Here is a 25522-nt window from a genome sequence, read left to right on the forward strand (position 1 = left end):
TGGGGAGTACCCATTGGATAGAGTGGGGTTGCACTTCATGTGCAAGGACTGATGTGGCTGTCCTAGAAGAAGGCCAGAAGAGGACTGTCAAACAGCCAGGTGTGACAGAAAACACCAGAGTGTGGGATGAAGGGCATTGAGGGACTAGATGTCCTGGGATTTTAAGGACTATATGAACTGGGAATGATAAATGGAGTTTGTGTTGAGACTTATGTTTTGGACTATTTGTGCAATGCTTCGGTAATAAACTAGCCCCAAGGATGGGGTATTGCTAAAGCAAGAAAGACTGGCACAGAATCTTCAGAGGCTCTGAGGGAGGGAAACTGAGGCAGGTCCGTGCATCATCACACGACCTGCCACAGGAGAGCACTCCAGGTGGAATCGCCCTATGACACCAAGAAAGATACAGAGTGATAGCCCAGGAGGAAGAAGTACTTTACTGAGCCACATAACCAGTGCTTAATTCGTGCCAGGGCTGAATCTCAGCACCTCTAGGCTTCGCAGTTCTCAGTCCTGGCACCTCTGGGCTTATTGCATTGGTTTCTAATGTAAAAAAATGGTTTAAGCCTGGCACCATTTTCATTACAAATGAAGCACTACACAGAGCAGATTCAGCATTTCCAATTGCAGAACAAATGTATGTATATTTCCCTACTGATATCCCTCAACTCTGACCTGTCAACTGGGAAACAGTATGAAATTACCAGAGGTCTCAGTTGTTAGTATGATTAGTGTCCAGAGGCCTTAGTAAAGCCTTTATTGGTTAAATAAACCGGAAGCTGTGGTTCAGTTCCTGATGGACAGGCACCTGCATCTCTAAAAACACCCACAAATTTACCAGCTGGCACCCTTGCTGGCAATCTGAGGGAGACCGAGATAATACCAGGGGCAGTCTCTCCAGGTTGGTGGTGTGAGGAAAAGTCCACTGCCATGCCTCTTACTGTGTTTATTCTGCTGATGGAGGAGGCCAGTTTCTCTAGTACTGTCAATGTGGCACCTTTCACAGTGAAACGATACTGATTCTCGCCTTTATCAGCCATGGCCGGGTCATTAAATCAAGTTCCAAATACTGGAGCAAACTGTTCACAAATAATTGACAGGCCAGGCAACATGAGGGCACATGGCTAGTTTTACTAGCTGTGGGTCTGAGCAGATGCCAAACACTGTATTTTTATTTCTATTAAATAGAGAATTTTATGAAATGAAGAGAACTAGTTCTGTTTCTTAATAAAGGAGGGTGCTTTCATATTTAAAATAACCAGGTGGGTGCTATTCCTATTACATATCTCTCAATGCGAACCATCTTTTTTCCATTATCTGTATATTTTACTCAAATACTCTAGAGTTATCAGCATTCTCAACAGGATTTCACAATGTAAATTGCAGTTGCTGCCTAAGAGAGCTTGCCTATCTTAACTTAAAACTGATGAGCGTGTGCACAAGACTGAAAATCAGTGTTCCTCTGGTAGGTAAATAGTTTAATTAGTCTGGAGTTTCTTGTGTGTAATTTTTTTTTATAAGTCCTTGATAGTACAGGCTCAAGATGAATTGAAATTTCAATTATTTCGAAAGAGGGCTTTTCTTAACCTGGAGAAGCACTTTCACAATAACAACTTATGCACTGCTGAAATCAGAATTAATAAGCAATGCAATTGGATGGAAAGAATTATAACCAAATAACCCCACCTCTGTATGTGCATATCAATGTGTTTAAGTGTAAAGGAATGGAAATGAAGAGTGTCTGCAGTCGCAGAATACTGCAGGATTTAATGGTTTTGGTAGTCGCCGTTTTCCAGTGGAATTGAAACAATGGCTTTTCCATACTGACTGCAACTGCAATGTCATGCAAAATTGCACACCACAAATGCATGCCAGGAAAAATATGCTTCTCATCATTGTATGAAGCTGTTTCTGATGCACCTTGAACACACTCTTGTGAGATATACAATCATTTAGAAAAAGTGGGGACAATAAGTACAGCAGAGTTGCATTAATTAAAATGAAACAAAAAAAATGCTTATGTTGGGTTTCTATGAAATATCTGCCAAGCTATTAATAAACGTTAGGCTTAATCTCAATTTCCTACTTTTCAAAATAAAAATCTTACTATTCAGTTTCTTTAGTTACTTGCTTTCCTGGATTGTCCTTGGTCAAACATCACAAGAAATGCTTTCTAGAGATACATCAAATTAGTAGGTTTGTAAATCATCCATGGAGGCTCTTCTTTCCTGAGGCAATGCATTTTTGAGAGCTAGCATTGCAGAAGAAACAGTAAACTAACCACATTATGCAGCTAACAAACCCACTTATACATTCCATTAAATAAACATTTTTCATCATATCAAGCTCAAGGTTCTTAGTCTCACCATCAGACCCTTCATAAACCTGACCCCTCCCCGTCCTTGTTACTATGCTCCTGTCTCTTAAAGCAATGCTTTTTACCTCCTCCACTCTGCTTATACCAGCCTCCTATCCCCACTTGATATATTTCCCACTGCCTTCCACACTGCACAATACACAGAACACCTTCTTAAGCTGATCCAATTCTCAGGATTTATTACTGCCATGACACCGATAAGAAACCAGCCAATTAATAATCTTACTTTGAGGGGAAGATGGAAATACTTTTCACTTACATTATGTGTAATATTAAATAGCATGGTAAATATATCTCTGCAAATAAAAATGGTACACACTTGATCATAGTCTCCTTCTTCTGTCACTTGTCTTCATATACAGGTATCTTTTTCCGGGCATGAACTCTTTCTTCATATATATTTGTATAGTGTCTAACTTCATAATAATATGTGAATGACTGCAACAAAACTCAGCAGGCCACTGAGAAAAAGTAGTATTTTAATTTTTAGGAAATATCATTGATTTTTTTCATTAGTATTAGGTAATTGCATTAGCCGTATATTAATACATTTTTACCAATTAACTGGGGAATTCTAATATCACTGTCTGATACATATGAGAAGTATGGACTAGGTGCTAAGGTCTGCTTGTATATTCATTCCACTGAAAACCACAGGGACTATTTGCATGAGCAAGAAGAGCAGAATCTGACCAAAGAGCTATTCAACATTTCCACAGTGGAACCTCACATACAGTAAAAGTCATGTGATTTGATGTTTCATTACAAGCCTGAGGTCAGGTTTGCCCAGGTTCTTGAACCTTCCATCGACTTTTGGCTGAGTTTATATATTTAGGCACCAGCCATCGGCCATCTGAAGCTTAGCAGTTTTTCATGTTTTTGAAGCAGTTTTGGATGAATTTCCCTTTAAGTTTTAGTTTTAATTGGCACACCACGCACAAAGCAAAACTTCTGGTGCTGTAAGCCCACACACACTGGAACTGAAATAAGGTTCCCATGAATCCCAGTGAAGCAAAAGCTCAGATTCTGGCAGAGATCTAGTATGCACCCTATTATTGACTTTTCTGGGCTTATGTTGTAATTAGTCAAACTCCAGACCAAGCGTTTCTAGCCAAACGTATCCAATATAAAGAGTCTCCCCTTCCCCCCCGTTGTAAATTATAATGATGTCATTTAAAACTCAAATTTCTTAATCTGCATTTAAAATCATCTTTATCTACACTGTGAGTTCCATGTGTGGAATAATGACACACTGGCTGAGGCCCATCAAGATCTAATTCTAAACATTTTTGATCAATCTGTAATGACATATATGTTGGATATATCCTTTGTCCAAAATAAGGATGAAAGAAGCTATTTTCTGCGATAGACTTATTCATATGAAGAGCTCCTATTAATGTCTGCTTGTATCACCTTCAAGACCCTCCTAATATCCCACACATTTCAACACTAGCAGATCCCCAGCTCTCATATGCTTATGTTAACCTTTTAAAATGGCTTGAATTAGGGCTGTCAAATTATTTTAAAAATTAAACCAAATTAATCACGTGATTGAGCGCACTGTTAAACAATAATGGAATACTATTTATTTAAATACTTTTGGATTTTTTCTACATTTTCAAATATATTGATTTCAACTGCAACACAGAATACAAAGTATACAGTGCTCACTTTTATACTGATTTTTATTACAAATATTTGCACTGCAAAAAAACAAAAGAAATAGTATTTTTCAATTAATCTAATACAAGTACTGTAGTGCAATCTCTTTATCATAAAAGTTGAACTTACAAATGTAGAATTATATACAAAAAATAACTGCAATAAAAAATAAAACAATGGAAAACAATAGAACCTACAAGTCCACTCAGTCCTACTTTAGCCAATTGCCCAGACAAACAAGTTTGGTTACAATTTGCAGGAGACAATGCTACCTGCTTCTTGTTTACAATGTCACCTGAAAGTGAGAACAGGTATTCTCATGGCACTGTTGTGGCTGGCGTTGCAAGATATTTACATGCCAGATGCGTTAAAGATTCATATGTCCCTTCATGCTTCAACCACCGTTCCAGAGGACATGCATCCATTCTGATGATGGGTTCTGTTTGATAATCATCCAAAACAGAATGGACGGACACATGTTCATTTTCATCATCTGAGTTGGATGCCACCAGCAGAAGGTTGATTTTCTTTTTTGGTGGTTCAGTTTCTGTAGTTTCTGCATCTGAGTGTTGTTCTTTTAATACGTCTGAAAGCATGCTCCACACCTCATCCCTCTCAGATTTTGAATGGCACTTCAGACTCTTAAACCTTGGGTCGAGTGCTGAAGTTATTTTTAGAAATCTCACATTGGTACCTTCTTTGCGTTTTGTCAAATCTGCTGCGAAAATGTTCTTAAAATGAACATGTACTGAGTCATCATCTGAGACTGCTATAACATGAAATATATGACAGAATGCAGGTAAAACAGAACAGGAGACATACTATTCTCCCCAAGGAGTTCAGTCACAAATTTAATTAATGCATTATTTTTTTAAACGAACATCATCAGCATAGAAGCATGTCCTCTGCAATGGTGGATGAAGCATAAAGGGACATATGAATGTTTAGCATAAGTGGCATGTAAATACCTTGCAACGCTGGCTACAAAAATGCCATGTGAATGCCTGTTCCCACTTTCAGGTGACATTGTAAATAAGAAGCAGGCAGAAGTATCTCCTGTCAATCTAAACAAACTTGTTTGTCTTAGCGATTGGCTGAACAAGAAGTAGGACTGAGTGGACTTGCAGGCTCTCAACTTTTACATTGTTTGTTTTGTTTTTGAGTGCAGTTAGATAACAACAACAAAAAATCTACATTTGTAAGTTACACTTTCATGATAAAGAAATTATATTGCTACAGTACTTCTATGAGGTGAATTGAAAAATACTCTTTCTTTTGTTTATCATTTTACAGTGCAAATATTTCTAATAAAAATAATAATCTAAAGTGAGTACTGTACACTTCATATTCTGTGTTGTAATAGAAATCAATATATTTGAAAATGTAGAAAAACATCTGAAAATATTTAATAAATTGAACTTTGTATTCCACTGTTTAACAGTGCGTTTAATCACAATTTATTTTTGAGTTAATCACATGAGTTACCTGCGATTAATCAACAGCCCTATCTCGAATTATAGTTGAAACATAACCAGTGAAATAAAAGTAAGTACATTGTCAAATAATTAATCCCAAAAATACAAAAATAACAAAATATGATCAAGCTGAGTGTCCCTGAGGTTTGTTTTTTGTTGTTGTTTCATTTCCCTTCTCTCTTGTCTGTGTTTCATCTACTGAGACTATGGGTCAGGTTTTCTCCTGAGCCCAGTATTCACAGGTCACAAGAGAAAAAAGGGAACACAAAGAGAAAAGGACCTACTGTGGCCCCTTGATTACAAGGCCAGTTCTATGCCAGCTCTGGCACAATTTGCAGCAGCCTATTCTCGTTCTCTATATCCTAATATAGGGACCAATATGCCACCTGGGAATATTTGGAGCACAGTAACACTCCAGTCATGCTCTTCCGGCCCTTTCCACATCTCTGACATGCTACCTAAGGAATCCTCAACTGGAGAGATCTGGGAGTGTTCCATCCCATTTGTCTTTCAGAATGGCACAAAGGAGCAGAAACAAAGATGAGAACCTGGCCTTCATATCTCTGGGTCAGTGTACTTGTCTTCTTATATATCTATAAAGTCTTATGCACACCAATGGAGATGTAGAACTAATTCTTAGGCTTAGCTACTTCAGTGGTGGCAGAGCGACAGATAAAAGTAATTGTAATAATAATCTTGAGGAAAAGAAATATTTAAATGAGCTAAAACCCATACTGGCCAGTGGTCTTTGAAATTCCCTAAAAGTCTTATTGGAAACATTTTTAAAATGTTGTATCAGCATCTCATAATGTATTTAATTCATGACTGGTTTAACATTAATAAACGTAATGTAATTTAGTAAAAAAAAAAGTCTGCAAATAACCCTCCCCTGACAAATGTATGGAGGAAGCAAACAAACAAATGACAACGACATTGCAATATAATCAATAGGACATCCAATTTGATGCAACTTAAATTTATATTTCTTTGATGGATACCAGACCTATGCCTCAGAAATGGTAGTTGATTTAGTTATCATTAAAGCATCTCAGAAAGAAAAAAAATAGTGAGTTTGAAATATTTTAACAAACAATTCAAAAGCCAAAATAAATGTAACCTGCTGGTAACTGGAACGCTTAGCCAGCACTAGACGTTTTGGAGGTGTAGACAGAAAGGTCACTTCTCATTTTCATATGTAATTTGCACTGTTGGGTTCCCAAAATCTGCAAAATTTAAAGTGCTAAAAATATCAAATAAACCAATACTCAGTAGAAAATCCAACTATTATTTTCTTGTCCAAACTCTGGAAACTATGTACTTGGATGCTGGAGATGTTACTCAGGGTAGTTTGAATGGGAGTTCAGTAGGAATAAAGACTGCAGGATTGAGCCTCATTTGTAGCAAAATGTTAAATCAGCGAGGGGAAAACATGCAAAACCTAAATTCAGTTCAAAATTTGATCAGTGTGGGCTGGGAAATGGGTCTGACTAAGGCAGTTAGGGATGTACTGATTTAATACATTCCCCAGGCAGCCTCCAGCACATTCTAACAAGTTCAAGACACAAGTAAAGACACCTTGCACTTCCAAAGGAGGATGGCAGCCATAACACCACCTCCTCCCTCCTTCAGGTAAATTCCCCTTGCAGTTGAGGGAATTTAGATGATACAGGGAGGTATAATTTATTCTGTAATTCCACTTTGTCTCCTCTCCCATTCAGTGTGTATATGGGACCATTAGGTGAGTTAACAAGGAGAGATGGGCTTCGGGACTTGTAGTTAGCAGATGGCACCTATCTCTATTTTAATCTTACCTGATGCTGGCAGTTGCTACTGAATACCTGGCTCAGTGTTTGCAGGAGCAAGGCTAGCTGACTGAGACTTAACCTCAATTATACTGAGATCATGCTGGTAGTTCAAGGATAACCAGAAGATACGGGGAGGATGATACTCCATCTCTTACTGAGAGTGTATGACCAGCCTTTGTTACTCAGCTTCACAGGCTGGAGATTGTGTTGGAACCCCAACCACTGTTAAATGATCATGTAGCAGCAGTGTCCAAGGATGCTTTTTTCTAACTGTGCTATCAGTTTATGTTTATTTCAGATGCAGACCTTGCTGTAGTAGGATCCATGCACTTTGTCCCCTTAAGAGTAGATGACTGCAGTGCACTCAATAAATAATACGTAATAAGCCAACCCCAAAACTCAAGCTGGCACAGAAGGCAGTAGCCTGCTTGTTAAATTTTGTATCTCACCAGAAGCACATGACACCAGTGTTCTGTGGCTGTCTATTGGTTTGAGAGTGGAATTTAAGAGGTTTTAAGACCTATAACACCCTAAGTTGCCTGGGAGTAACATACTTAACAAACCATTTTTCTTCCCATGCAATACATCTGTCACAATCAGTTTAACTGGGTGAACCGGAGTCCTCTCTGTTTAGAAGAGAGGGAGGTAGATCAAATGAGGGACCCTGGGCTATGGAATCAACTCCCACCCATTGTCCAAAATAACATGGGATATTGACCTTCAGAGCACACTGCAAATTCTGTATTTTCAGCTAGGGCTGTGAGGTGAGAATGTCTTGATGAGAATTTAATGAAGATTCATCTTTATTGGGGCAAGAGTTTTCATTGAATTAAGTGTTTTGTGTTGGGGGGTCAGCTTTGCTGATGTGTTAACAACTGGTTTTAGGCATTTTTTATAGGTTTGGTTAGAAAGCTAAATACATTAAAAAATGAAGGGATAAATGTTAATCTTAAGCAGAAAAAAAATAGAAAACTTTTGCAAAATATCAAGCTTATGATCTACTGCAGCAAAGTTCCCTGGCCTATTGATGGAGTGGAGAACTTAGAAGTTACTGATGTCTCCAGTAAAGCATATGCAGAGGTTTGCATGTGGACCAGGCACTCCATGGCCAGTAGAGAGCTTCACCAAAGTCCTTGAAGGGAAGGGAACGTTGAAAGGTAACTTAAAATATTGTTTTGTGGAAATATTTTCTAATGCTATTATGTGTACATTCGGCAGTCTTTAATTCAGTTGGCTCATTTTTTTTAATAAACAATTATGTTAACCTTTAACTTGTACAGTAAACTTGTCAAACCTTGCTCCAAACTTTCTCGGTGACCTTTTGTAGGCTATAATTAATGCTGAAGTTGATATTAATATCTTGTCTGTGTGTCAATGTTCTTCAGAATCTAATTGAACAATTTGTTGAGAGCGCACATAGAGTACATTTGACCAATCTGGCAGAGCATACATTATAAGCTAGTGAACTGCAAGTATAGATTATATTGTGTGCAGTTATTTTACACTATTTCTTCAGGAAAATGTGCTTGGGAAACATGGTTACCTATCTTTAACAAATTTGCTCACATATTCCTATTTTCCATCAATATTCTGGTCTATATGATTGCAATAAAGCATGCCATGTTCTTTGTGCATGCAAAGCTGTACATAGTTTAATAAGAGTAAGCACATAGGCAATGCCCCCAGACCCAAATTTTGGCTCTTGATACAACATTAAATATCTGGCCAGTCAACCAGACAGGCATTTTAACACTCCTCAGAGATTCACATAGCTATCTAATTATTTACATGAAAATGTCAGTGATCTGGTTGGTCTCTTCCTGCTGGCAGCCCACCAGATTGCTGCAAGGGGAATACCAGCCTCTGAATTGCCAGGTATTTTAAGCTCCCTTGTTCTCCCTGGCACATTTCCTGGGTACTGATCCTCAGTCTGTTACCTCTTTAGAGAAATGGAGCCCCTCAGCCCACCAGCCTTGGATACCCCAGTACTAACCCCCCCAAGATACTCCGATAGCTTAAACACCAACCTCTCTCAGAATCCCACCAAAAGTTTGAGCTTTTGGAGTTACAGTTTAACACTCTCTGGGGGCATGTGGTAGTTTATTACACACACTTTGCCCAGAGTCTAACACATTATTGCTCTTTAATAGCATGAGACAGACACAATTCCATACAAAATAATAAACTGAACAGGCATTTCCTTGTCTCAGTTTCTTCATTGTTCCAGAACATTCTTTGGGCTGGTATCAGGATCACTGTGACAAAAAGAATCTGCAAGATAATAGTAGTTAACTTGTATAAACCACTGAATACAGACTGGCCTTGCCCCCTCCCTCCAGCCCCTGCCCATTACCCACAATTTATCACACCTCTCTCTCTCTCTCTCTCTAATATCCAGTGATTTCAATAGCCATCACATGATGTGTTGCTATAATAGCAACAATACTGCAGGAGAGGCACTGGTGGAATGGTTATCAAATGAAGACATATCTTCCTTTTGATGCAAAAGACAGAGGCACTTTCCATTCTGCCAGCTGGAACAGAGACTGCAACCCAGATCTCTGTTTTCTCAGCAAAGACGAGTCCAGAATCCTTCAGAACACCTCCAGAACCAATCTTGGCAACTTTTTGCCCAGTCAGTGTAGACCAGTTAATAATCCACATTGGGATTGAACTCTAGTAATCATGTCATCACCCAAACTGTGATAGAACAAGGCAAAACTGGCCAGGATTCACTGTGAAAATTGAGGCCACCATTGCGGGGGAGGGATAGCTCAGTGGTTTGAGCATTGGCCTGCTAAACCCAGGGTTGTGAGTTCAATCCTTAAGGGGGCCATTTGGGATCTGGGGCAAAAATTGGGGATTGGTCCTGCTTTGAGCAGGGGGTTGGACTCTTGAGGTCTCTTCCAACCCTGAGATTCTATGATGCAATTCCACCAGAGCCCAAAAATGTTGATTGTTGCACCTGGCTCATCTGAATAGCTGCAAGAAGAAACATCTCCTGCACCTACTGAAAAGGATACAGTCTTTCAGGATGCAGAAAACCAGATACAGAAAGACTATTAAAGGAGTACCAAATGTCTTGTGAACCAAACACAGCAACATCCCTACTAGAGTTACTGAATTAGACCTCCATCAAAATGGATGAAGATGGCTGAGGCTTTGGACTAACCAAGCTTTGCATCTGGAGTGAGTAGTTATTGTGTCTGCTTGGGGCTGAAAACCAAGTGAAACATTGAAACCACGAAGTCTCAGCTGATGGAGTCACAAGAATGCATCTTATGAACTCAAAAACACCAGGGTACAAGCAAAGTGTCCAGAGAGCTCCAACAAATAGTCAGCACACTACCCACCTCATCCCCTCTACCACTGCCCATCACTGTTGAGGAAGTAGATAAGACCCACACCCACAAAAGCTGGGAATCCTGCAGGACCTGATGGTGTCTTTCCAAAATTTCTTAAAGACATCAGGCCCAAGAGATGAAAATGGCTGGCAGCACTGTTGTCCAATATCCATTCCTCAGGGTTCGTTCCAAGAATTTGGTGTGAGGCTATGGTTATTGCCATTGCCAAGACTAGGAAGTCAACCAGTAATCCCTCATCATATCCACTCATATGAACAAGTGGGTTTCTGACCAGGTGGCAGCTGCACTGGTCAAGTATTAGCTTTAACAACACACATTGAGGTGGGATTCCAGTGAAAACATATCACCAGGACAACTTCTTTAGGTGTATCTGCTGTCTATGACACTGTACAGAAGAATGGCCTTCTCCTGAAAGTGACCAAAATTATCCCATGCAATGGAATCATAAAATTCCTCTGAGAAGTTCTGATCAGAGTGTAGACCGAGGTCCAGTGTGCTTCAGCAGCAGCAGCCATGGGAATTACACGTTGTGGACTACAAACTGTGGCTTGTTGGTAGAACTTCCTGGTTCCTGCCAGATGTACCCTCTCCGCCTCCCAGCAGGAAGTGTCAGCACTGACTCAAGCTGGGAGCATGTAACAGGCAAGCAGAAAGGAGGCTTCTGGACTGTAATCCTGTTATGTGTTTCCCTACAGAATAAAATGTTCCTGGTGGTTTGTCTGAGTGGGTCTGGTCTGAGCTGAATACACACTGACACAGAAGCAGAGCACACAGAGGAGCATCAAGCCCAGTTTCCCAAAGTTGTGTAAAATGCCCCAAGGCAGGCTTCCCCTAACTGGAACAACTTCATACTGGGCCGGTGAACAGGAAGGGCGCTTGTAGCAGGGTGGTCACCCCGTTTCAGCCCTGAAGGGGTTAAAACAGCCCTGGGAGAGGGCTGCCTGAAGGAGCCAATAGTAAAAGCAGCCCTGGAGAGGGCTGCAGCTGGGAAAAGGGACTAAGAACAGCTGGGAGAAGCTGACTATGTAGCTGACCACAGGTGTGGCTGGCTCAATTAGGGCCCGTCTGGCCCTTATAAGAGGGCTGTGGGTCAGAAGCTGGAAGAGTGTCACTCTAGCCCTGGAGTGGGAAGGGCTAGCTGCCTGGGAGCAAGGTACCTGAGGCGGAGCAGTGCTGGGGAAGGGCAAAGGGAGCTGGGGAGCTCCAGCCTGGTAAACCCCCAGGCTGTAGGCTTTCGTAAAGGCCCAGAGGGGCAGCCTGGGAATAGGCAATGGCAGCAGGTCCTAACTCGTTGCCAGTGATGAGTGGCCATCACACTGCAGTCTGCCCCAGTGAGCGGGGGTTAGATGATGACTGGCAGTAGCCAGTCATCAAAAGGTGGGTTTAGAGGGTTGGGGGTTCCCCTGGGAGAGGAGACCCAGAGTTTGGGGGCACTACCACGAGGCAGCACCCCAAGGTAAAGGGTCACTGGGGTCCGGGAGGGACATGGAGGCCAGCGGCAGGTGAGACACCGGCCTTCGTTTGGTTAGGTTAAACAAGCCAAGCTCTTTCAGTCTCCTCTCATAAGGTAGACTTTCCATTCCTCTAATCATCCTAGAAGCCCTTTTCTGCACCTGTTCCAATTTGAATTAATCTTTCTTAAACATGGGACACCAGAATTACACACACTATTCCAGATGAGGTCTCACCAGTGACTTGTATAACGGTACTAACACTTCCCTGTCTCCACTGGAAATACCTCGCCTGACACATCCTAGGATTACATAAGCCTTTTTCATAGCCTCATCAGATTGGTAATTCATAGTCATTCTGTGATCAACCAATACACCCAGGACTTTCTCCTCTGTTGCTTCCAACTGATAAATCCCCAGTTTATAACAAAAAAGTCTTATTGTCAGTCCCTAAATGCATAATTTTTCACTTTGCACTATCACATTTCCTCATATTTTCATTACTTCAGTTTACAAGATCATCCAGATCTTGTATGATATTCTGGTCCTCCTCTGTAGTGGCAAAACTTCCTAACTTTATGTCATCCTCAGATTTTATGAGCACACTCCCACTTTTTATGCCAAGTTCATTAATGAAAATGTTAAATAAAATTAGTCCCAAAACTAGTCCCTGAAGACCTCTACCAGCGACCTCCCTCGAGCCTGCCAGTTGACCTTTCAGTATGACCAGTTCTTTATCCACCTTTCAATTCTCATATTAATCCCCATTTTCTCCAATGTAACTGATAATTTCCCATGTAGAACTGTATCATATGCCATATTGAAATCCAGGTAGATTAAATCTACAGCATTCCATTTGTCTAAAAAACTGAGTTATCTCAAAGAAAGAGATCAGGTTGATCTGGCATGATCTACCTTTTGTAAAACAATGTTGCATTTTTCACAATTACCATTTACCTCTATGTTCTTTACTACTTTCTCTACACTTAGAATGATTTATAGCAATACAGCTACACTGGGGCTATCCACCAATGGAAGTAACTGAGGCAAACTGTCAGTGTAGGCAAAGCCTGTGTTTTCATTCACCTGCATCCCAAGTGACATAACCACTGGACTATTGGCTATTCTGGGTATGCAGAAATTGCTTTCTGGGCCTGAGGAAGTTTCCTATGAAAAAAAATTATCAAAAAGTTTCTGATCAGCTGTATTTGTGACTTAATTCTGCTCACACCTAGGGTGAAATTCTACCTCCTTTTAATTCAACAGAAGCAGGATTTCAGTCCTAGTGTTTTGTCTTTTGCACAGAAAGCCTACTCATCCATATCCTGTGCTCAGAGTTCAGCAAAGGAGTGGTCCAAAGTCTGTTGAACACATTGGGAACCTGTCCACTCACATCAACAGGCTTTGGATATGGCCCCTGGAGTGCAACAAACTTGTTCACCACACTGGGGAAGGCAGGACTACAGCCATTGTGATTTTTATCTGAGGATATAAGAGAACAGGCCCTCCAGATTCAGTCTGTGCAGATCAGTACCAGTGTTATCCTCAACAACAAGGATCAAAGTATTCATAAAGTCTAGTGGAGAAAATAATAATAATAATGTTGTTAACCTTTAACACAGATAGCATTACAGCTTGAATAAAAGAAAGGTAGACACAGTTGTGTTAGTAATTACCATATTATATTTCCCAGGATATAAAAATTAATAAAATATGGATCTCTAACCTATTCACAGTGTTTTGTAGTAATTAAGTTGTCACTACACTTGCTGGGTTTTTGAAAATAATATTTTATGAACTTTATGCTTACCTGGAAGTCCAATATTTTCCTCCCTAGAAGAATACAAATAAAATTATTTATTTCACTGTGTTTCTTTAAAAAACAAGTAACATATTTAATGAAGGTTATAATCCAATAGATTTGTTTAAAAGAAATTGTCTACACTAAAAAAAAAATCATAAATTACACTACATGTAGAATTTGGTGTGTTTTAAAATACTTCTTTTTCACGTAATTAAGCACATGTACAGAATGTAGAAACCTGGTGCTGAAACAAATATTACATGTGCCTATAAATTAATGTGTCCCCTTAGGAAAATGAAATTTCACAGTGTAATTACCCCATTTCTTCACAGAAGACATAAAGAAATTTATGGAACTAATTACTCTGATAATGAAGAGGGATTTTTTTTCTCTTCCAGTGCAATCCCACCTAAAAGGAAGAAATGGGGAACTGTAACTCATTGAACTCCCCAGCAGCTCCACTGTTATATAGTTATTATTATTAGAAACTGAGGCGTTTTATTACTTTTATGTCAGTACTAAATATAAACATCCAATATACGGTAAGAGATTTTGTAATGGGTTTCTGCAAGCACCTCAACAATTAATCTTTAAATTACTATAGATTAAACCAAAAGTCCATATTTAAAGCATTATTACAGGTTTCATGCACAGTATGTCCCTCTTCCTCTGTTCTAGAATTGTTTGTAATGTAGTCTGTGAAGGGCCCCATTAAATCACTTCTTTCATAATAGGAAAACTTGAGTAGAGTGTCCGAATGGTCATCTTTTGGACCATCCTGTAAGACACCAAAGTGGTTACATCAAAACATTGTAATTTAGGGTCTCTTATAATAATAATTATTACTGAGTATCTTTCATCTGAAGATCTCAAAACCCTTCATAATTGTTAACTAAATTAATTTTCTAGAGGCCGTATTCCTATGCTTACACTTGAGAGTAAATCTCAGGTGGCTAGCCAGATAAGTGAGATATTTATACATTTAAGGGACACTGTTAACATGAAATTTTGTCAATTAAAAAAAAGAGTTCAAAGCCATTTCATCTATCACCCTTGCCTGTGTCTCCCTGGCAGTTTCTGTGTTTTTTTTTCTTACAAATGCATTTTACTATGTTTTTCTCTCTGTGTGGTATATAAAATACACTTGCAAATAGCAAGGGAAACTATAGTGAAATTTTCACACTAAAAAAGTGAAACAAATGATGCACATGTACCAAATGCCAAAATGAACAAATATAAATATATATAAATATATATATATATCCCTAATCTCTTTTCCATTTATAACAATCTTAGATGCTGTTTGTAACAACAGTTGGTAAACAATATTCAGACACGTGTGATTACTGACTTGATTATGTCCCTTTAAAGTGGGTATTACTTGACAAAAAGTACATGTTGTATAAATTCATCCCTTTAAAGGCTCAGTCATGGCTTTGTCAGGTGCCCTGATCAAGGGACAACATTTTGTTCCATTGCTCCTGGAACAGATTCTAAGGGTACAATAGAATCTCAGAGTTATGAATGCCAGAGTTACAAACTGACCAGTCAATCACACACCTCATTTGGAACTGGAAGTATGCAATCAGGCAGCAACAGAGACAAAAGAAAAAAAGCAAACAGTACAGCACTATGTTAAATGTAAACTACTGAATAAATGAAGGGAAAGCAATATTTTTCTTCTGCATAGTAAAGGTTCAAAGCTGTATTAAGTCAATATTCAGTTGTAAACTCTTGAAAGAACAACCATGTTTTATTCAGAGTTACGAACATTTCAGAGTTATGAATAACCACAATTCCTGCGGTATTCGGAACTCTGAGGTTCTACTCTATGTCTAGAAGTGACATGAGAGTCTGAAGGGATTAGCTGCCTCAAGTACATAAGAACATCATACTGGGTCAGACCTATGCTCCATCTAGCCCAGCATCCTGTCTCTGCCACTTACTAGTGACAGATGCTTCAGAGGGAAAGAACAAAACAGAACAATTTTGTTTGATCCATCCCTTGTCATCCAGTCCCAGCTTTTGGCAGCCAAAGATTTAGGGACACCCATCTGGCTAATGGCCATTGATGGACATATCCTTGATGAACTATTTTTTTTAACTGAGTTATACTTTTGGCTTTCACAACATCCCCTGGCAATGAGTTGTGAAACACAATGGCAGTGTGTTGTGTGAAGAAGTACTTCCTTTTGTACTTCCTTCCTTCCTGCTGCCAATTAATTTAAACAGTGACTGCTAGTTCTTGTGTTATGAAAAGGGGTAAATAAAACTTCCCTATTCACTTTCTCCACACCATGCATGATTTTACAGATCTCTACCATATCAGCCTTTATTTGTCTCTTTTCTAAGTTGAACAGTCCCAGTCTTTGTAATCTCTCCTTAAATGGATTCCATCCACCTAATAATTTTTATTGTCCTTCTCTGCACCTTTTCCAATTCTAATATATCTTTTTTGAGATTGGGCAAGCAGAACTTCACACAGTATTCAAGGTGGGTATACCATGGATTTATGTACTGGCATTATAATATGCTCTGTTTTATTATCTATTCCTTTCCTAATGGTTCCTAATATTCCGTTACCCTTTTTTTTTTACTACTGCTGCACATTGACCGGATGTACATGCCTAGGGTTTCAAATGGGATTACATTTGGGGCACCTAGCCCATCTTGTTGCACAAACTACCATCCCCACACTGCTATTTTTATCACACTAGCTCAATCAAAGCTAGCACATATATATCTACCTGAACTGGAAATTACACCTCAAGCTACATTGTAGACTTACCCTAAGAGTCACAATTCCCCTGGTTCTAAGGGGGAAATACCCTGCATTGGGGGATCTCTTTGTTGCAATGTACTTCCCTCAGGACGTTGACCTAGCTATATTAAATGGTACATAGAATCATAGAATCTCAGGGTTGGAAGGGATCTCAGGAGGTCATCTAGTCCAACCCCCTGCTCAAAGCAGGACCAATCCCCAATTAAATCATCCCAGCCAGGGCTTTGTCAAGCCTGACCTTAAAAACTTCTAAGGAAGGAGATTCTACCACCTCCCTAGGTAACGCATTCCAGTGTTTCACCACCCTCCTAGTGAAAAAGTTTTTCCTAATATCCAACATAAATCTCCCCCACTGCAACTTGAGACCATTACTCCTTATTCTGTCCTCTTCTACCACTGAGAACAGTCTAGAGCCATCCTCTTTGGAACCCCCTTTCAGGTAGTTGAAAGCAGCTATCAAATCCCCCCTCATTCTTCTCTTCCGTAGACTAAACATCCACAGTTCCCTCAGCCTCTCCTCATAAGTCATGTGTTCCAGTCCCCTAATCATTTTTGTTGCCCTCCACTGGACTCTTTCCAATTTTTCCACATCCTTCTTGTAGTGTGGGGGCCAAAACTGGATACAGTACTCCAGATGAGGCCTCACCAATGTTGAATAGAGGGGAACAATCACGTCCCTCGATCTGCTGGCAATGCCCCTACTTATACAGCCCAAAATGCCATTGGCCTTCTTGGCAACAAGGCACACTGTTGACTCATATCCAGCTTCTCGTCCACTGTAACCCCTAGGTCCTTTTCTGCAGAACTGGGGCATACAGGGGTGTATGTTCTACGTATAGGGGCATAGCCAAGATCTGGAGCAGGTAGCCAGTGCCAGGGAACTTCTTATGCCCCCTCTGCAGCCACACAAACCAACAACAATATGGCTCCTTAATAAGTACGTTAATTAGAACAAAAATGGAGCTTCTTTCTATGCAATAATACCAGTATTATTCTCATCATTCATGCTCTACCCATTATAGAACTCCCAGCACTACTATCAATAATAAATACAATTAAAATTTCTACCTTGTTGAATGCTATTTGTCAAAGTTAACAGCCAGAAATAAATAAATTCACTCATTTGTGACACCATGTTTCACTTATCATTCCTCTCTTCACTCTGACAACCCATGAACGCCAAAAATAAAGGCGGCTTTACAAGGATTTCAACTGTGGGATAATGGCCACACAAAAACATAATGTCTGCTGTTTCAGAAGCAAAGTTAATTAATTTAATAGAACACATCTGGAGGCAAGCTAATGAAGGCAGGGTCTGTCAATTATCACAATATTTAAAAAAAAAAAGATTTTGCATTTTATGGAAATGTTATTCCTCCCTCTAACAGCCAACTTCTCAGAGAACCAAGGCAAGAATATGAATTCACATAAGTTTTTTTTTTAATCTATGCTTGTATATACTCTGTGTGTGTGTGTGAGAGAGAGAGAGAGAGTGCATACACACATGCACATGCATGCGCTGGATGTTGGGAACAATATATACTTATTTATGTGTCTATTTGTATACATTTATATACATTTATTTATGTAAATATATATAAATTAATACATTCTCATGGCATTTACATTGTATTTGAAACCATTTTAGGGCTTCTTACCCAGTACTTACTCCAATGACTTCCATGGAAGTGTTGCCTGATTAAGAACTGCAAGGGCTAGATGGTGGGCCAGATCCTCAGCTGGTCTACACAGCTGATATTCTGGACCTGTGCCTTCAAAGCACATCCCCTTCTTAGGGGGGTTGGGGGGGAGGGGCGGAGCCTGATGGCATTGTGTCTGAGCAGATACACATTGTATAGATGCTCAGGGCCTGGCCAAACACAATCTAATTCTTCATGCGAGAAAACCTCTAGTTATGTAAAATCATAGCAAATGCATACAAAAAAATAACATGAAATCGTAGTCCTTCAAGTTAGGAATGGGACAAATCTGCAGAAGACAAGAGGCTTGACTCTGTTTTGGTGACAGTCCATGTGGATTAGCTGAATGAAGGATTTGTTCAAGCATGAATTGCTGAAGAGGCTGTTAGAATAATGGAGGAAACTGATTTTCAAATTTATCTTTGTGCATGTTGAAGAGTGTGTTACTTTCTTTGTTAAGAGTTAATTGTGAGGCATACTGAACGTCTGTAACTCTTGTTGACAACAATAAGAGATGCTGGGGCTTAGAACCTCTCAGGCAGGTTCTTAAATAAATGCCTTTAATATATACTACTTAAATATATGTTTGTTTTTCTATTGTACTTCTATGCTTGTTCTTCTCTCATTGATTTCTAGACCCCCTTCCCTATCTTTTGCTATCCCTTTTCTCTCTAACATTTCTCTCCCATGTGCCCGTCTGTGTCTCCTCTTGTCTTCTGACACTCTGTGGCAGTCTCCTATCTATTAATCATTTTCATTTGTTGGTTGAATGGTAGAATTAAATTGCTCCTCTTCTTTGTTCAACCGACGCTGATAGATATCCCCTCTGACACTCAGATTATCTATCCGGAACAGATCTGCATTTTACATATAAATTATTATTTATTTGTTGTTGAATGCCAATAGCATGCTCAGTGCTGTAGTGATCACAGAAGAAAACAGTCCATACTCCAAAGGTATATGTGTGTATAGATATGACAGACAATACAGAAATACGGGTCAGGGACATAAATGCATCAGTGAGCCACAAAAAACCTAGTATTAAAATGGAGAACTTTTAACTTTTCTTACTATAGTTTCATTCTTTGATGGATTATTGTTCAAAGACCTCATAGAAGTGTGTTTAGTAGTGGAATTTGATTGAAGAGCGTTATGAATGGCAACCATTATGTTTGGGACATTGTCCCAAACATAATGACCAATACAGAATAATTCACAGAGGTAGGAGAGGAAGAAAGATAAAAAGGTAACAGCAAGATAGTAAACATGGCCAGGGCAACAGAGGGAGTAGGAAAAAAAAAGAAAGTGGAAATGTAGCTGAGTAGTAGCAAATTTGAAAGTGAGGGTCTTCCCAACTCCATTTGCCCATATGTCTCCCAAATTTCAAGCCAGGACACTGAAGAGGTGTCAGCATTTCAAAAATGATGTGCCAATGGAGAAGAGGCACTGGGTCATATTTAAGGGCTGAATCCCTCCAAAAACTCTATACAATAGATTGTGGAATAATGCTACCCTGCCTTAGAGATGTAGAAAGGGTTATTGGGAGCAAAATAAAATGACTATTCCTTCTTCTCAGATATGTCACCTAAATGCAAGTGGTCCCACTGTTTTTTTTCTTCTTTCCCTTGAGACTCTTTCCCTTAGCTTTTTTTAGTGGTTTATTGCACTGCAGTGTTCATGTAGCCCTAGATATAACAACCATCTTTCATCCCAACCACTGGAAGGTGTACAGTATATTGGTGCTGTTGGTAATCTGAGTTAATCAGCCTTCCCTTTTTCGTAGTTTATTGTGGCACATTCAGGGGCAGGTGTGGCACAGAAAAATGTCTACTGTTAAACTGATGTGATTGATGATGGGGTCCCACTGAAGATTATAAAGGGCATTAGCTGATGCAAATAGCATAATTTTGTTTAACAATGAGGTGAAAGGAACATTTAATGCATTAAGGAGACCTGGATAGAGGCAAGAAAAAGTGTGCTTTTTCTAAAAGCCAGCCACCTAGCAGCTTGTGTACTATTCTATTAAATTTATTTAAATAAACATTAGGTTATTGTTCATTTTTTTCTAATGCTGAATAAAAACACTGAACCTGCAATTTGTATTCAGCATTTTGACTCTGCCATAATAAACTGAGTTCCTTTAGTAACCACCCTTCTGGTACTTCACACAACAGTATCACATGTAGGTTATAAGCTTGAGAAGAAGAGTAGATATACAAGAGAAATGGTATTTAGACACCAAATGCATGAACTGGAAATGACAGATGAGCAATGCATCTAGTGTTTCAATTTGAACAGGAGAGACATCTTGTACTTCTGGGATCTAGTCTCCAGGCAACTGGAGACTGGAATAAAACGTTCATTTCCTTCCTGTTCTACAACAGTAACCTCTGAATAATGTGAGCAAAGAACTAGAGAAGGACACTTTTGGTACTGGGTACAAAGTATTATAAAGAATGCATAGTAGGGATGGTGATCTTTCTGAACACGCCAGTGCTTTATTTCATTCCTAATTGCTATGTTCAATGATCATACTTTCCAAACATATCACAAAGAACAATGACACCTCAAAGGAGGATTCTACACCTTTGCTTTTCCTAATCTTTTACGGAGTCATTGATTGCTCTTGTATTGTTGGGACATGACACAAGGTATGGATGATATCACAGGAAACACCTGCACAGGAGAAACTTGCACATTGATAATTTCTTATCACTATCTTGGGTATAAATGATATTATACTTACAACTAGCAGTCAGCCAGATGTTGAAATTCTAATTTCCTAACTCTAATCATGCATGCTGTACAATGATGATTAAATATAGTAACAATGAATATCTTTAAAACTTTTATCTTATTACTAAAATATAATCTGGACCATATTTAATCTGGACCAATAGCATGCTTAGTGCTGTAGATTGAGAAGCACACGATTTACCATAATAAGTGTGTCTTCTTTTACAATCCACCATAATCCTCTCATTACTAGAGTTCTATGGACTTTCTTGTTTACATTTTGAAATTTTTCTGCAGTAAGAATTGAGATTTTCATCAAAACATATGAATTTGTTCCAGAACAAAATCTATTCAAATTTATCAGAGAAGGTAGCTAATTTTTGCACTTGAAAAACTTGTGTTCTGTGCAGTAGCAAATTTATGGGCAGGCAAGACTTTAAAAGCTTCATAGAGGCATGATAACAAACATGGCACCACTCCTTAACTTCTCTGTGGTAGTGTCTGTCACTGCGAGATTAAGTTCTACCCTTTTGAAAGCCATGATTCCTTAGTTATGTATCTTGTAACATATACTTATAGGTCGCAGTGTGCCTAGGATGGCATTGACTGAAAAGTCTTCATAAAGAACTAGGATATCTCAGGGAGGAATGAATAGACAAATTCTTGCTGAGCAAACTGTCATTTGCCAATAAGAAAAGCACATGACAAAAATGTCAAATCTTACATCTCTCTGTAACTCTAATTAAAACCTTTTTTACACCACTTTTATCATTGATGTGAACTTTTTTTTCTCCCATTCACTCTTTTCTTCCTTTTCAGCAAGTAAGTCACAAATTTAGGCTTTCTGTAGGGAAATCCCTTTACCCAGTGCTCATGAGCACTGCTTACTGCTAAATTTCTTTTCCTAAATATCATGTTTCATATTTGGACTCTCCTAATACTTTCTAGTTTCTATGCATATGCAGATCACCACAATTTGGCATTCAAATATTTGTGTTTAACAATAAAACAATGTGAAGAAAGAAAATCCAAGGTGGGAAATGGGACCTAGAAACAACTAGATGGTGGAACCCACCTTATCATTATCCTCATCTCTTCATCATCTTATCAGTATTTTTCCCTCTTGCTTTATGATATGGAGAAATTACAGCAGAGAAAAAGAGTGAGTAATCTTGATTTTTCAAAGGTGCTGAGCATTCACAACTCCCAGTTAGTAGGAGGCATGAGGACTCAGCACCATTGTCAATCAGACCATGAACTGCAAACTAGCACATTTAACCACATAGTTAAGTAGTTGTAACTCCAATGGAAGTCCTGATAATGTACATGATAACTTTCACTATTACTGTGTTAACTCCTCGTAAGTATGTATCCAACTGTTGCCTTAATTCTGTTCCCAGTTCATTGGGAGCTGGCTTAGGGACTGCAAAGTTACTAACATTATTGATTACTCATTAACCTTCTCCATAATCCTTTTGATTACTTAATAACCTGTATCAATCTATATAACAACTGAACTAAACTGACCAGGCCATTATCTATTTGATCTAAACCATTGTTCATGTGGCATTGTTTGTACTGCATCAGACTGAGTCAGGATGCCAAGTATTATTTCTTAATGTGATCTTTCAGCTTCCATTCTCTTCTACTCCAGGTCTAGGTCCTGATTCAGAAAAGCACTTAAGAACTTTCTTAGGTCCATGGATGAAACCCTAGCCCATTGAAACCAATAAGAGTTTTGCTACTGGCCTCAGTGGGGCCAGGGTTTTACCCTATGACTATTCAGCACAGTAGTTTGGTGCATATTTAAATATGTGCTTCAGTACTGGAAGCCAATGGAACTTAAGTGCTGGCCTGAACAGGGATGCTTTCCTAAGTCAGTGTCTGTATCAGAAAAAATTGTACACTGAAAAGAAGTGCATGATGCATAAAACTTGTATACCCTGAAAAGAGTATGATTGACAAGAGGGTGGATGAGCCATTTCCTCCCTATTTTCAGTTAATATGAGTCTTGATCCTGAGCACAAAGAATAAGGAGGAGTGATGAATATGGGTATGTCTACGCTAGAGCTGGAGATGCAATTTCCAGGTCAGGTAGAATCTGATTGAGCTAGCACACTAAAAATAGGAGTGGAGCTCTGTGGTGAGATCAGCAGAACTATCCCATCTGAAACCCTAGGTATGTATTTGGACAGCTAGCTTATCCCACCACTCATGTCATTCTGCTTCCAGGACCAAAATATATTTATCTTAATCTGTATTGTTTGCACCATCAGATTGGAAGATTTGCTCCTAAAGAAGCTCCAGCTGTTGAGTGTTTACTTGGAGGAGTAGATAAATTGGACTAGAGTAAAGCTGGTAGGTACTGAAAAAGGAGAATACATTAGGGGTTTGGAAAGGAAGGAGGTTTATTATATCAATATCTTCTAGTAGCATGAGGAGTTGCTCGTATTTCTTCTTCTGCATTTAGAATCTTGTCTGGCTTTGTTTGGCATGCCAGCCAGGTGCAGCATGATTTGCACTATATGCTAGTAAGCCTAATATCTTGGGATTCTCCAGATATATCCTGATGCTTTGGAGACTTGTGTCCAAGAAGAGGAACCTTGCCAGAAGAAATATAACTATATACCATGGGGAAATCCTGTGGCGTTTTTTTGTATTTATTTTAATAGATAAAAATTATTAATACAAGAATCTAATGCCTTTGGGTCTATACAATTATTTTCTCTGTATATCTTTTGCCAAAAATGTCAAATACACATTTTTCTGGTATATAAAGGGAAAAAAATGTTCCTCTTAGCATCAAATTACATTGTAAAGTGATTGATTTAAAAAAATCATTACTAAAGTCTTGATTATGATATCAAATATTATGCATAGAGGTCAAACAATATTCATTAATAAGGGAAAGCATTCATGGAATGGTAAATGTTTGTTACTGAATGTAGAAACATTTTCACAAAAATAGCAGGGGTATTTATAATGAGTCTTGGGGTGAGGAAGGAAATTTGAACCCCATTTTTATGGGAATAATATAAGCTTTAAGTCACTGATTATGATATATCTGTCTACCCTTTCACCCTGTCATGAGGCACTTACTAATGAGCTATGTGACACTTACATGCCTCTGTTGCAGTTTGGGTCTCCCCGGTCCTACTAGGTGTGATGAGGCTCTGAACTGACTCAGCCTTTGGTCTTGATATCCAGGCAGTCAAAAGATGAGTCTGGTTGTGGGTTAGTCAGTAATTCAGCCTGTGACTGAATCCATGACAGTTCTTTCCCTAAGGGTCTATCAACGATCAAAAGGAAAACCAGACATAAACAAATATAAGATTTAAAACAAACAAAAGGAAATATTTCTTCACACAATGCACAGAACTCATCAGAACAGGAACTGGTTGTCAGGTGATGTTGTGAAGACCAAAGCTATAACTGGGTTCAAAAAAGGATTAGAAAAGTTCATGGAGGATAGGTCCATCAATGGCTATTAGCCAAGATGGTCAGAGATGCAACCCCATGCTCTGGGTGTTCCTAGCCTCCAACTGACAGATGCTGGGACTGGGTGACAAGGCATGGATCATTTGATAATTGCCCTGTTCTGTAAATTTCCTTTGAAGCATCTGGCATTGGCCACTATCAAAAGACAGGATACTGGGCTAGATGGAGCACTGATCTGATGCTGTATGATCATTCTTAAGTTCTTACAAGGAGGTGGCAAGACTCTCTTCCTTCACAGAGCCTCTGGTAGGCCAGAGCCTGGTTCAGCACCTGTAGGTGAGTCTCTACTAATAGTCCCAAACTAATGATTCAGTATCAGGTCCTCCATTTCCCTCAAAACCCTGCTCCCCCCCCGCAACAGGCAGCAGGAACTAGCTTCTGCCTTCAGACAGACACCCTCCAGGAGCTGAGGAATGAAGATCTGCTCTCCCCTCAGGTTTGCTAGCATTTGAACTGGCTTCTGCCTTCTACATCCTACCTCTAGGCCTGATATGTCTTGTAGGTGTGGTAGTGTGGGGCTGCCTGAGCCCAGAGCAGTTCATTAACCCTCATATGTCCAGTGTGGGGTTTATACGTCCTCTCACAATCTCTATAGGTACTACATTTCTGGCACAAATAATAAAATAAATTCTAGTTATTAAACATTATAATTTAGTTCAATTAGACCAATTTTAGGTAGTATCCTATACCTGCCCTAATGATAAAAATCTTCCAAGGATTAGGATGCCTGAAAGATTGTCTTTCCTTCAGTGGCCATGACTTTCCTTAACAATAACATTCCACTGGAACAGTGAAACTCATGACTAATGGGGAATGTTTGTGAGCACTGGAGACAGAACTTTCACATACACTAGACAGATATGTAGA

This window comes from Lepidochelys kempii, chromosome 1 (assembly GCF_965140285.1).
Source record: "Lepidochelys kempii isolate rLepKem1 chromosome 1, rLepKem1.hap1, whole genome shotgun sequence".
Taxonomy (NCBI): domain Eukaryota; kingdom Metazoa; phylum Chordata; order Testudines; family Cheloniidae; genus Lepidochelys; species Lepidochelys kempii.